At 41.3% G+C, this 14,578-nt stretch overlaps 2 long non-coding RNA genes and 1 pseudogene across 2 annotated transcripts; 2 read left to right on the top strand and 1 right to left on the bottom strand.

Moving 5' to 3' along the window:
• The first annotated feature begins 1,529 nt into the window (after positions 1 to 1,529).
• Positions 1,530 to 5,979, top strand: LOC137210214 (UDP-N-acetylglucosamine--peptide N-acetylglucosaminyltransferase 110 kDa subunit pseudogene; annotated as a pseudogene).
• On the bottom strand, positions 1,532 to 6,530 carry LOC137210215 (uncharacterized). The gene is made up of 3 exons (XR_010936344.1): positions 6,461 to 6,530; positions 3,672 to 3,804; positions 1,532 to 1,667 (listed from the first exon to the last, which is right to left on the bottom strand). It is a non-coding gene; the product is annotated as an uncharacterized lncRNA (long non-coding RNA).
• A 3,995-nt stretch (positions 6,531 to 10,525) lies between these two features.
• Positions 10,526 to 11,420, top strand: LOC137210212 (uncharacterized). Its single transcript, XR_010936343.1, has 2 exons — positions 10,526 to 10,612; positions 10,773 to 11,420. It is a non-coding gene; the product is annotated as an uncharacterized lncRNA (long non-coding RNA).
• Positions 11,421 to 14,578: the final 3,158 nt, after the last annotated feature.

The raw sequence follows: 14,578 nt of genomic DNA, 5'->3' as shown, positions 1-14,578 counted from the left end.
AGAAAATTTCCGTTTTGACTAAGCATTGATGAGAACTGAATCTTTTTTTTTTTTTGAGAACTGAATCTTTGACTTATCTTTCACATGCCTGATGATTGAAATAATTTTCCACAGATTAGCTTCTGGTTTTGTACTTTTCAGTTCTTTTTTTCTTCTTCAAACGCACATGCTTTGAGAGCTGTGAAGTGCAAGACATGGCTATATTGTAAGGTGGTGTTTGTCCTTATGCTTCTGTGTCTTGTGCTAGTTAAGTCAGTAGAGTAGTCAGTATGAGTACTGGAAGTTATTCCTGTAATGGGATAGTATATAGTCAATTACATATGGCGGTGTCTGAAAATCACATAATAGCCTCACTTAAAACATCTCCCTAGGGCTTCCCTGGTGGCGCAGTGGTTGAGAGTCCACCTGCCAACGCAGGGGACACGGGTTCGTGTCCCGGTCCGGGAAGATCCCACATGCTGTGGAGCGGCTAGGCCCGTGAGCCATGGCCGCTGAGCCTGTGCGTCCAGAGCCTGTGCTCCACAACGGGAGAGGCCACAACAGTGAGAGGCCCGCGTACCACAGAAAAAAGAAAATCTCCTTAGCCAGATTTCAAAAAAGCCTGTGGCCATTCCAATATGATCCAACATAACGGAATATGATAGAAGGAAAATTGGCAAAGAAAGAGACGCTGGTCTTAACTGATGGAAGTTAAAATATCTCACTTTTGACAATTTTTGCAAAAACCTATAATTCCACGAACTAATTTCTAGGGTTCTTCATAGGACCTAAAAAGGAATCCATAGAGTTGTGGAACAACAATAGAAGCTGCTGTGATGGAAGCCCAGGCACCCCAACAAAGAGTAGCCCCCGCTTGCCGCAACTAGAGAAAGTCTGCACGTAGCACTGAAGACCCAACGCAGCCAAAATAAAAATAAATAAATAAAGATAAATAAATTTATTTTTAAAAAAGTAATACTCAGGTTTGAGGCATGAGAAGTATGATGAGGAGAAATCAGCTAATCCTTTCAGAACTTTTAAAATATCAAACTCAGTCTCTAAGATTTTAGCATTATATGCAACATCGGTTACTTATTAGTGGTTTGGGAAGGCCAATTTAAAATTTTCTGATCTTACTGTATTGAAATTCACGGCCCTAATGTTTTCCACATTGACTACATGAATGATGAAGTAAAGTCAATCATGTATTTCCTTCCCAACTGGACAGAAAACAAAATTTTAAACAGTGTTTGGACTACTGACTTTTGATTTCTTCTAAGGCAAGTGTATAGGTAATTTTTATTCCCTGATGAGGAGAAAAATGGTGGAAGAGGGCAGGGTTAAGAATTAAGATTTCAAGAGCATGAGAGGTAGATGGCCAACCAGAGTTCCTAAGGTTCGGTGCCTGTAACTGTTGCCGCCGCTTAAGCCTACCAAAGCAGTGGTATGGCTGCTGCCCTCGTATTTGCTACCTCTAGAAACATTCTTGCCAGTAGTGGCGGCAGCAGGACTCAATTACCCGCTTTTCTCACTCTCTCCAGAAGCTCCAGATGGCGTCTTCTGTGGGCAACGTGGCCGACAGCACAGAACCAACGAAACGTATGCTTTCCTTCCAAGGGTTAGCTGAGTTGGCACATCGAGAGTATCAGGCAGGAGATTTTGAGGCAGCTGAGAGACACTGCATGCAGCTGTGGAGACAAGAGCCAGACAATACTGGAGTACTTTTATTACTTTCATCTCTACACTTCCAGTGTCGAAGGCTGGACAGATCTGCCCACTTTAGTACTCTGGCAATTAAACAGAACCCTCTTCTGGCAGAAGCCTATTCGAATTTGGGGAATGTGTACAAGGAAAGAGGGCAGTTGCAGGAAGCGATTGAGCATTACCGGCATGCATTGCATCTCAAACCAGATTTCATCGATGGTTATATTAACCTGGCAGCCGCTTTGGTAGCAGCAGGCGACATGGAAGGGGCAGTACAAGCTTACGTCTCTGCTCTTCAGTGCAATCCTGATTTGTACTGTGTTCGCAGTGACCTGGGGAACCTGCTCAAAGCCCTGGGTCGCTTGGAAGGAGCCAAGGCATGTTATTTGAAAGCAATGGAGACGCAACCGAACTTTGCAGTAGCTTGGAGTAATCTTGGCTGTGTTTTCAATGCACAAGGGGAGATTTGGCTTGCAATTCATCACTTTGAAAAGGCTGTCACCCTTGACCCCAATTTTCTGGATGCTTATATCAATTTAGGAAATGTCTTGAAAGAGGCACGGATTTTTGACAGAGCTGTGGCAGCTTACCTTTGTGCCCTAAGCTTGAGCCCAAATCATGCAGTGGTACATGCCAACCTGGCTTGTGTATACTATGAGCAAGGCCTGATAGATCTGGCAATAGACACCTACAGGCGAGCTATTGAATTGCAACCACATTTCCCTGATGCTTACTGCAACCTAGCCAACGCTCTGGAAGAGAAGGGCAGTGTTGCCGAAGCAGAAGAGTGTTATAATACAGCTCTGCGGCTGTGTCCCACCCATGCAGACTCTCTGAATAACCTAGCCAATATCAAAGGAGACCAGGGAAACTTTGAAGAGGCAGTTCGCTTGTATTGTAAAGCATTAGAAGTCTTCCCAGAGTTTGCTGTTGCCCATTCAAATTTAGCAAGTGTATTGCAGCAGCAGGGAAAACTGCAGGAAGCTCTGATGCATTATAAGGAGGCTGTTCGAATCAGTCCTACCTTTGCTGATGCCTACTGTAACATGGGAGACACTCTAAAGGAGATGCAGGATGTTCAGGGAGCCTTGCAGTGTTATACTCGTGCCATTCGGATTAACCCTGCACTTGCGGATGCCCACAGCAATGTGGCTTCCATTCACAAGTATTCAGGGAATATTCCAGAAGCAATTGCTTCTTATCGCACTGCTCTGAAGCTTGAACCTGATTTTCCTGACGCTTATTGTGATTTGGCTCATTGCCTGCAGATTGTCTGTGATTGGACAGACTATGATGAGCGAATGAAGAAGTTGGTCAGCATTGTGGCTGACCAGCTGGAGAAGAATAGGTTGCCTTCTGTGCAGCCTCATCATAGTATGCCCTATCCTCTTTCTCATGGCTTCAGGAAGGCTATTGCTGAGAGCCATGGGAACCTCTGCTTGGATGAGATCAGTGCCCTTCATAAACCACCGTACGAACATCCAAAAGACTTGAAGCTCAGTGATGGTCGACTGCGTGTAGGATACGTGAGTTCTGACTTTGGGAATCATCCTACTTCTCATCTTATGTAGTCTATTCCAGGCATGCACAATCCTGATAAATTTGAGGTATTCTGTTATGCCCTGAGCCCAGATGATGGCACAAACTTCCGAGCAAAGGTGATGGCAGAAGCCCATCATTTCATTGATCTTTCTCAGATTCCATGCAATGGGAAAGCAGCTGATCGCATCCATCAAGATGGTATACACATCCTTGTAAATATGAATGGTTATACCAGGGGTGCTCGAAATGAACTCTTTGCTCTCAGGCCAGCTCCTATTCAGGCAATGTGGCTGGGCTACCCTGGGACCAGTGGCGTGCTTTTCATGGATTATATCATCACTGATCAGGAAACTTCACCTGCTGAAGTTTCTGAGCAGTATTCTGAGAAACTGGCTTATATACCCCATACTTTCTTTATTGGTGATCATGCCAATATGTTCCCTCACCTGAAGAAGAAGGCAGTCATCGATTTTAAGTCCAATGGGCACATTTATGACAATCGGATTGTGCTGAATGGCATCGACCTCAAAGCATTTCTTGATAGTCTCCCAGATGTGCAGATTGTCAAGATGAAATGTCCTGATGGAGGAGACAACGCAGACAGCAGTAATACGGCTCTTAATATGCCTGTCATTCCTATGAATACTATTGCAGAGGCAGTTATTGAAATGATTAACAGAGGACAAATTCAGATAACAATTAATGGATTCAGTCTTAGCAATGGACTGGCAACTACCCAGATCAACATTAAGGCTGCCACTGGAGAGGAGGTTCCCCGTACCATTATTGTAACCACCCGTTCTCAGTACGGGTTACCGGAAGATGCCATTGTGTACTGTAACTTCAATCAGTTATATAAAATTGACCCATCTACTTTGCAGATGTGGGCAAATATTCTGAAGCGTGTTCCCAATAGCGTACTGTGGCTGTTGCGTTTTCCAGCAGTAGGAGAACCTAATATTCAACAGTATGCACAAAATATGGGCCTTCCCCAGAAGCGTATCATTTTTTCACCTGTTGCTCCTAAAGAGGAACATGTTCGGAGAGGCCAGCTGGCTGATGTCTGCTTGGACACTCCACTCTGTAATGGACACACCACAGGGATGGATGTCCTTTGGTCAGGGACACCCGTGGTGACTATGCCAGGAGAGACTCTTGCTTTCCCGAATTGCAGCTTCCCAGCTCACTTGTTTAGGCTGTCTTGAGCTTATTGCTCAAAATAGACAAGAATATGAAGACATAGCTGTGAAACTGGGAACTGATCTAGAATACCTGAAGAAAATTCGTGGCAAAGTCTGGAAGCAGAGAACATCTAGCCCTCTGTTCAACACCAAACAATACACAATGGACCTAGAGCGGCTCTGTCTACAGATGTGGGAGCATTATGCAGCTGGCAACAAACCTGATCACATGATTAAGCCTGTTGAAGTCACTGAGTCGGCCTAAATAATGACTGTGTGCACAGGAGAATTACCCTGTACCTGAGCCTCAACCTTCTGGGGGAAAGGGAACTACTTTTTCCTTATCTGTACAATACCATGCTGCAGATGGGTGACAGACAATGATAAGAAATAGCACAGCCAGACTTGCTTCCTGCATGATCATGATCATGATAGGGAGAGACACAAGAGATGGGAAACTGCTGTTGCACAAGGAGTCTCCATAGAATTTTGCAGCAGCCAGGTGTCTGGAAGGTCTGGAAGGTAAGTCTGGAAGGTCTGATCTCCCTTGGTCTTCCATGGGATGGATGGTTAGTGTGGAAGGGAGATAGAGATTGCCCAGCCGTTTTGTGATTATCATGGATTGATTGAGTCTTCTGAATTAATATTTTTCTTTATATTTTGGGTATTGGAGCTTTTAAAAATGTTTGGTTTCAGGTATTTTTATTCATGTGAAGTGTATATGATTCTCTTGAGATAAGCTTTTAAGCTAAAATATTCCTTGTTTTAGTTTCTGAACTCTACAGATAAATGGGGACTTTGCTGGTGTAGTCTTTTTGTAGGTTTTATAAACCACTTGAGCCTATATCAGTCATTTTAGTTTCTGACATAATGTTTGGAACTATCAGTGCTTTGTTGGTTTATAGATGATGGCTTCAATTCTTCTCCTGGTCCGTTTCCTTCTTCCCTTCCCCCCACTTTAAAAATTCTCCTGTAACTTGGCTAACAAAAAACCAAGTCTGATTCAAAACCTCCCAGAGTGTTTCTCTTAACCGCATCATCTGGTGCCAAATGAAGATTCTTAGGAGTGATTATTAATTCTGAAGGGCACAGCTGTGGTACTGTCACTGATGATAATAATAACGGATTTTTGGCCTAGAGTTTTGACCTATTTCACCAGTGTTTACCATTGACTGCCCCTCTATGCTGCTTCCAAAAGTGATAGTGTGTGTTAAGATTTTTACGTTCACTTCTAAAGTTTGTTTTTTTTTTTAGTGAGTCCTGTTCTTCCTTTTTCTTTCAGCAGAAATGAAATCCCAGGTAAGTGTAAGTATTCAAATATTTGATCAGTAAGTCACAGTTATCTCCAGTACATTAAATAACTTTCATCAAAAAACATGTTATAGGTAAAAAGCTCTGAAGGACCAGCTATGTATATGATAATTATGTTTCAGACCTTCTAGGGTATTATATATAATAACTTGTCTTCTGGACGTGGTCTTGAAGTCTTTATGGATTCAGCCTCAGTAGTAGTGAACTGCACTGCTACTTGGTTTGGAGTACAAATTAGACTTTAGCCCTCCTGGAGGTTGAGTTTTTGGTATTGAATACCATAGGAATGAAATTATTGTATTTCAATAAAGGATTGAGGGCTTGAGGCTTAAACAAGGCAACATATGTGTGGGAAGCAGTCAGCCTTGAGAGCAGGTAAGGACATGTTAGGCATGCCGCCGCTGCTCGAAGGGACTGTCCCTACTTGTTCCCTTCCTTGTTCCATTCCATGGGAGATAAATCACCAGGGCCCAGAAATCAGAAAGAATGTAAAATGAGACAAGCAAAGCTGTCTCCCCCCTGCACATGCAGGTTATTTTTGATGCTTCTGGGTTTATGGGTTTCCTCCCAGGGAAGTTAACCTTGAGCCGAGACAGTCTGTAGATAATGTAAACCACCATCTGGCAACCTTCCGATTTCCAGTCTAGATAATCTGCAACTGTAGCATAATAAAATTTGCCTTGCAACCATCAGTTGTCTTGGTCCTTCTGACCCCATGCGTCGGTGCTACTTCAGTTCCTTACCCCTTCCCTTCTGACCCTGGGCGGTGAGATCCTCTTTCTCCGGCTGGTCCGCGGCAAGTGGCACTCGAACGGGGACCTGAAGCGTGAAGGCAATTAAAAGAAAAAGAAAGTGCAGGTAAGAGAACCCTTATGCAAAATATGTGTGGCCACCAGTAAAAGTGAAACGAATAGAGGCATAAGGCAATAGTCGGAAGTGAAATAAGATGGGGCAAACGGGCTCAAAGAGTGTGAATTATTTGCTCAGGTTTTACTTTCGATGCTTAAAGCTCGGGGTAATAAAGTTTCTACCTCACAGTTGACTGAATTTTTACAGCATATCCATGGTGTATCTCCCTGGTTTCCTGATGGCGGCTCCGTTGACATAGAAATCTGGCAGAAAGTTGGAGAAGATTTAAAAAATTATTATGAGTCTCGAGGGCCTACTCATACTCCTGTTGTTACATATAGTTTGTGGACTCTGATAAAAATATGTCTAGATTCTTCTCATGATAGTGTTGATTTGAATGTAAAGTCAGAAAAACATAAGCCTCTGAGAGAAGGAGAGACTGTATTATCAACTACTGTGTCACCACTTCCTAAACCGAAAGAGCTAATTAATTTAAATATTTTAGATGAAGAGGAACATTTTGACTTAACAGATGAGGCTTGTAAACATAAAAGAGAGAAATATCCTGAGGATGATTTTCTAATGGCTGTGATAGATAAGTCAGTGAAAAAGCTGCAGGTTAATAAGGACTGTCTTCCTCAAAAATCTACATCTGTAAAAATGCTCAGTCCCTTGCAGCGCGCTGTACAAGGAGCAATAAAACGAGGAGAAGATCCTATTTTCTGTTGTCCCGTCATAGAAAGACCTGATCCTAATAATCCTCAACAAGCTACTAGGGAGCATCAGGCTCTCCCTTTGAAAGTTTTGAAAGATTGAAAATCTGCCTGTGCTCAATATGGGCCCACTGCTCCTTTTACTACTGCTATGGTTGACAGGAGAAGCTCTTCCCCCCGCTGATTGGAAGTCTATTGCACGAGCTTGTTTAAATGGTGGAGATTATTTAATATGGAAGTTTGATTTTTATGAAGGGGCTGCTGAACAAGCAGAAAAGAATGCTGCCCATAATATTCCAGTTGATTATCATATGCTGATTGGGGAAGGACAGTATCTTTCTTTACAAGATCAATTAACTTATCCCTTTGTTGCTTATCCTCAAATAAATCATTTGGCATTACAAGCCTGGAGGAAATGTCCTTCTACACACAAAACTGAAGATCTTTCAAAACTTAGACAGGGACCTAATGAACCATATGCTGATTTTGTAGATAGGTTGTCACAGGCGGTGGGGAGACTCATTGTGGACGGACTCACTGGTATGATTGTAGTTAAGCAACTTGCTTTTGAAAATGCTAATAATGCGTGTCAGGCTGCGATTCGACCTTGGAGAAAACGGGGAACATTGGAGGATTATATTCACCTTTGTGCAGACATTGGGCCTACTTATATACAGGGTGCTGCTGTGGCTGCAGCATTAACTAAAGTGGGGTTTAAAAACAATCAAAAGAAAACAAAGACTTGTTTTAAATGCAGAAAGGCAGGTCATTTTGCTAGAGAATGTAGATCTTTTAATTCTAACCCTAGTCCTTCCTTCCCTACTCAGAAACCTCCAGATGGTCAGAGAATCCCTGGTTTATGCCCTAAATGCAATAGGGGAAAACATTGGGCACAAGATTGTTGCTCAGTGGCCCACAAGGATGGGCCACCACTGTCGGGAAACTCCTCCCGGGGCCTTCCCCGGCCCCAACAAATAATAAGGGCAATGTCTGTGTATCCTCCTCAAATTATCAATCAGACATTAACCAAAAACAAAAACATACAATATGCTCACTCTCCAGAGCAACACCAGGAAGCGCAGGACTGGAGCTCAGTACCTCCGCCCGATATGTATTAACTCCTGAAATGGGTCCTCAGGCCCTCTCTACGGGCATCTGTGGACCTTTACGCAAGGGTTTGATGGGACTATTATTGGGAAGAAGTAGTGTCACCATGAAAGGTTTAACTATTATGCCAGGAGTCACAGATTCTGACTACGAAGGAGAAATAAAAGTCATGGCACAAACTATTAAAAATATAATAACTATTTCTCCTGGTGATCAAATTGCACAATTGCTACTTTTGCCCTTTGTACCTCATGGACAAATTTTACAACATCAAAAGAGAGAAACAAAGGCTTTTGGATCGTCTGATGCTGCCTACTGGATTCAGAAGATAGGGAGAGAACGTCCAGAAATGAAATGAACCATTAATGGAAAGGTTTTTTCAGGTTTTTTAGACACTGGAGCTGATGTCTCTGTTATGACGCAGATACACTGGCCTAAACGTTGGCCCATTAGGCCTACTATTACAGAACTTCACGGAATAGGACAAAGTTCTTCTCCTATGCAAAGTAGTCAGTTTTTATTATGGCAAGATAGTGAGGGCCATTCAGGATACTTCCAGCATTTTGTTTTGCCTGGGCTGCCTTTAAACCTCTGGGGCCGAGATATATTAAAAGAAATGGGAGTATTACTTTATAGTCCAAACTCTCAAGTCTCTAATATGATGTTGGAGCAAGGATTTCTTCCCACAAAAGGGCTGGGAACAAATCAACAAGGAACTGTCTATCCTATTGATGTGAAAATAAAATATGATAGACAAGGTTTAGGTTTTTCTTAGGGGCCTTGGATTCTCCTCCACTCACTGCTGATCCAATTACTTGGCTGACTGATGACCCTGTATGGGTGGACCAATGGACCCTCACAAAGGAGAAATGAGAAGCTGCAGAACAATTAGTACTGGAGCAATTAGGACATTTAGAAATTTCCAGTAGTCCTTGGAATACTCCTATTTTTATTATCAAGAAAAAATCTGGAAAATATAGGTTATTACAGGATCTAAGAGCTGTTAATAAAACTATGCTAATAATGGGAGCTCTTCAACCAGGCCTACCCTCTCCAACAGCCATACCACACAACTATCATCTTTAAGTTATAGATTTAAAAGATTGTTTTTTCACTATTCCTTTGTTTCCTGAAGATAGAAAACATTTTGCTTTTAGCTTGCCTGCCTTAAATTTTAAGGAACCCATGAGGAGATTTCAATGGAAAGTATTGCCTCAGGGCATGGCAAATAGTCCTACATTATGCCAAAAATATGTGGCTCAGGCCTTGACTCCTGTGAGAAAAAGGTTTCCATCGTTATATCTCATACATTATATGGATGATATACTTTTAGCCACTGATAATATTTCTTTATTAGAGACTGCTTTTCAATTTTTACAACAGTCCTTACAATCATTTGGCTTGGTCATTGCCTCAAAAAAAATTCAAAGACAATCTCCATTTTTATATTTGGGAAAATATATTGATAACACTACTATTAGGCCTCAAAAACTGCAAATTCGAGTTGATAATTTAAAAACATTAAATGCTTTTCAAAAATTACTTGGAGATATTAATTGGCTAAGGCCTTCCTTAAAACTTACTACTGCTCAATTACAGCCTTTGTTTGATATTCTTAAAGGTGACTCAGATCCTTCTTCTTCACGCTCTATGACTCCAGAAGGATTTCAAGCTTTACAAATAGTCAATAGATCTATCAGTTCTACACAATTAACTAGAATTCATACTCACCTTCCAATTTTCTTAATAATTTGTCCAACTCCTCATGTGCCTACTGCCATCTTATGGCAAACTTTTGGAATTATTGAATAGATTCATATGAAAACTACACCCTCTAAAGTTATTAACCCTTATTATGAACTTATTAGTAATTTAATAATGCAAGGTAGAACTAGATGCTTACAACCTATAAGTATAGAACCTTCTCAAATTATTATCCCTTATTCAGTTAGTCAACAAGATTGGCTTTTTCAACATAGTAATGAATGGGGTCTTGCTCTTGCAGCATTTTCAGGTACCTTGGAATGCCATTATCCTGTTGATAAATTGATCCAATTCAGCAAACTTAACTCATATCTTTCCTTCTGTAATTAGGCAACAGCCTGTTCCTCATGTACCTTCGGTTTTTACGGACGGTTCTTCTTCAGGAGTGGCTACTGTAATCATTGATGATGGAACAAACCTCATTAAAGAAACTTCCTTGACTTCAGCTCAACGTGTTGAACTGTATGCTGTCATTATGTCTTTTAAACATTTGCCTTCTATACCTTTTAATTTGTTTTCTGATAGTAAATATCTTATTAGCTTATGATTTCTTCTGGAGACTGTGAGCATAGGACATACTAATAACCCTGAATTATCATCCTCTTTTCGTTTGCTTCAACAGCTTATTCGTTCCCATGATGGTCCTGTTGCAGGTCTGTATATCCGTGCTCATTCTAACTTGCCTGGTCCATTGACTAAACTTAATGCGACTGCAGACGTTTTAACTCGATCTAAACGTGATCTTTATCCTGTACATTTTCCTCCCAAGAATAGAGTTGAAGTTACTCCTCCTCCTCAATCTCTTTTCCCTAAAGCAGGACATGTCCCAATTTACCGTACTCCTCCTTTCCGTTCGTCATGCTGTCAAGAATGGCTAATATACTGCATTCATTATCTCCATACTCTTGATACTCATGGTCCATGTCCTGGACACCCTCATATTATGGTAAGTTATGATCAAACTGCTTCACAAGCAGCACAGCAGTTGCACGCTTTACACCGTCAGTCAGCGGCTACATTACACACACAATTTTCCCTTACTCGTGAAGCCGCCCCACAAATTGTTAAGCAATGCCCACAATGCTTACCTCACCTTCCTGTTCCACATTATGTTGTTAATCCTCGTGGATTATTACCTAGACATTTATGGCAAATGGATGTTACTCATATCCCGTCTTTTGGGAAATTACAGTTTGTTCATGTCACTATCGATACTTATTCTGGTTTCCTCTGTGCTACAGCACAGACCGGAGAAGCTACTAAACATGTTATCACTCATTTATTACACTGTTTTGCTTCCATGAACATTCCCAAAATTATTAAAACAGATGATGGGCCCGCTGCTTTTGCAACATTTTGTAATTCATTACAAAATTACCCATATTACAGGCATTCCATATAACCCTCAAGGACAAGGTATTATAGAATGTGCAAATAGATCTTTAAAGCTAACTATTGAAAAAATAAAATGGGGGGAATTGTATAGAACAACGCCACATAACCTTATAAATGATGCTCTGTTTATTTTAAATGTTCTCACTGTTGACAAATTTGGCTGCTCTGCAGGGGGAAGGTTGGTGGCTGAGCCAAGATTGGCCTCTCAATCTCCGGAGGTCCTCTGGAAAGATCCGTTAACCAGCACTTGGCGTGGTCCTGATCCTGTGTTGATTGGGGACGTGGTCACATGTGTATCTTTCCCAGATCAGCGCCTGGACCTTGCTGGCTTCCTGAGCGCTTAGTCAAGCAAATAGATGGCTCGCCACAGCTCACAACTAGTTCAGAAGATGAAGAAACTCTGCATCTCTCCCGAAAATTTGACAGTGTTGATTCAGAAGAAGAAAAAGAAGAGGAGAGCACTTGCCAGGACAACTCAAAGGAGTGATGTTCCAACTTGGGGACAAATTAAACAACTGGTTTCATGAGCTCAAGAGTCAGTGAAACAACAGAATAATCCTGTTACACCTGTAACTTTATTTTTGGCTATGTTGGCAACTATTTCATGTGTTCCCTCTGTTAATGCAGCAACTTACTGGGCCTATGTACCTGATCCTCCACTATTACAACCCATATCTTGGTCTGAAGCAGAGTTTCCTGTATTTTACAATGATAAGTGTTTATGGGCCTCTTATTGGGAATATAAAACAAATCAATATGTCTGTAAATTATACTAACTGGTTTAGTACCCATCCTGTCTGTCTTAGCCCATTGAATCTGGAAACTGGATGTGTAAAGGCTATTAGTTATGAGCATACAGATGTTTATGAGGGAACGGATCAATCAATTCGTTTGTCAGCCTCTCCAGGCATCCTTCGTTTTACAGGAACCAACATTACTCTTACATGCCCGGCTACCAGCTGACGAGAGTATCTTAAGGATACCATCATTTGGTATAAAATGGGCAACCTATTAATATTAAAGGTCAAATCTCATACACCTCACCACTTAGGGATTCCGCTATTACTATAGCCAAGGTTACAGGTGAAGATTCAGGAAATTATTTCTGTATGAAGTGTTTACTTGGAGGACAAGGGATACTTATAGCTGGACATAAGGTTACTATGCTTAACAGAAAATCAAAAAATCAATTGCCTCCCCTTATGACCGTTAACTTTCCTGGATCCACTTTTGAACGTTGCAGTGCATCTTCGAATAATAACCAAATATGGTGTACTATAGATTATACCAAGGTGTCAATTCTTATCTCTTCTATTCCCATCATAGATAGGTTTATCACATTTCAAAAGAACTGGGATATATGGAAACTAGCTCTAACTTATTCCAATACACCTGTTATAACTTGTGTTGCTCCTCCATATACACTTTTGTTTGGTTCTATTAACATTGGTAATTCTTCCAAAGGAGGATATAATATTAGCTGTGTTAATTGTATTTTTAGCAGTTGTATGTTCCCTTCTGCAGGAACGCAATCTGTGCTTATACTAAAGCAACCCATATATGTTATGGTGCCTGTACATCTGAGAGAACCTTGGTATGAAGATACTGGAGTACAGGCATGGGTGGAACTCTCTAAAGCCTTGCAGAGAAGGAGACGCTTTCTTGGGTGGCTAATAGTAAGTTTACTTGCCTCGGCTGCTCTGTCTGCTACCCTGGCTACTGCCGGTCTTGCTCTTTCACAGAGTATTAATCATGCTCACTTTGCTAATCAGTTATCTCAACATACCAGTCTTGCTTTATCTTTACAAAGTCACGTAGATTTACAGATTAATAACAAGTTAGATGAATTTAAAAACGCAATTTTGGGGATTGGAGATCAGATGGCAGCATTAAAATTGAGGATGCATCTAGCTTGTCATGCAAAGTATACATGGATGTGTGTTACTCCTTAAAAGTACAATGACTGTATTTGGGAATGGGAAAAAGTAAAAATGCATCTGCTGAGTGTTTGGTCAGATAATAATATTAGTCTTGATCTTAAGAAATTAAATGCTGAAATTCAGGATATACAAAATGCACATATTGATGATGTTTCGCCAGAAGATGTAATTCAAACTTTACTGGATCATTTAAAGTGGTTAAACCCTCAGTCTTGGATTACCGGAAGGTTGTCAGGATTTATTACCCTGGCCATAATTTGCCTATTATTGATATTAATCTTCTCATGTCTGTTTCGTATCCTCATGCAACAGTATACTACTCACGGCACTAAACTTCATGGAATTATTTTGCAGCAAAAGTTAAAAAATAAAAAGGGGACCTGTGGGAAGCAGTCAGCCTTGAGAGCAGGTAAGGACATGCCAGGCATGCCGCCGCTGCTCGAAGGGACTGTCCCTACTTGTTCCCCTCCTTTCTCCTTTCCATGGGAGATAAATCACCAGGGCCCAGAAATCAGAAAGAATGTAAAATGAGACAAGCAAAGCTGTCTCCCCCCATACACATGCAGGTTATTTTTGATGATTCTGGGTTTATGGGTTTTCTCCCAGGGAAGTTAACCTTGAGCCGAGACAGTCTGTAGATAATGTAAACCACCATCTGGCAGCCTTCCTTTTTCTAGTCTAGATAATCTGCAACTGTAGCATAATAAAATTTGCCTTGCAACCATCAGTTGTCTTGGTCCTTCTGACCCCATCCATCGGTGCTACTTCAGTTCCTTACCCCTTCCCTTCTGACCCTGGGCGGTGAAATCCTCTTTCTCCGGCTGGTCCGCGGCACACATGAATATATGTTTTTGTCTTGCTGTACTGCACCTGTGCTGTCTAGTAACAGATATTTTGTCTGCTAGTAGTGTTCTAGATTATGTCTTTCCAAAGCGCTGAGGCAGCGCACCTATTCTGTAGTTGCAGCTAATGCCTGAATGTAGCCTAGCTGACAAATTATTGATTAATAAGAACTTGAATTTCTCAAAGATTTGTACTGTTAACCAAAATCTGAGCAAGGAGTCTCAAATGTAATTCTTAGCCAGAATTACAT

The sequence above is a fragment of the Pseudorca crassidens genome, chromosome 17 (assembly GCF_039906515.1).
Source record: "Pseudorca crassidens isolate mPseCra1 chromosome 17, mPseCra1.hap1, whole genome shotgun sequence".
Lineage (NCBI taxonomy): Eukaryota > Metazoa > Chordata > Mammalia > Artiodactyla > Delphinidae > Pseudorca > Pseudorca crassidens.
This window is presented reverse-complemented; position numbering and strand designations above follow the sequence as displayed.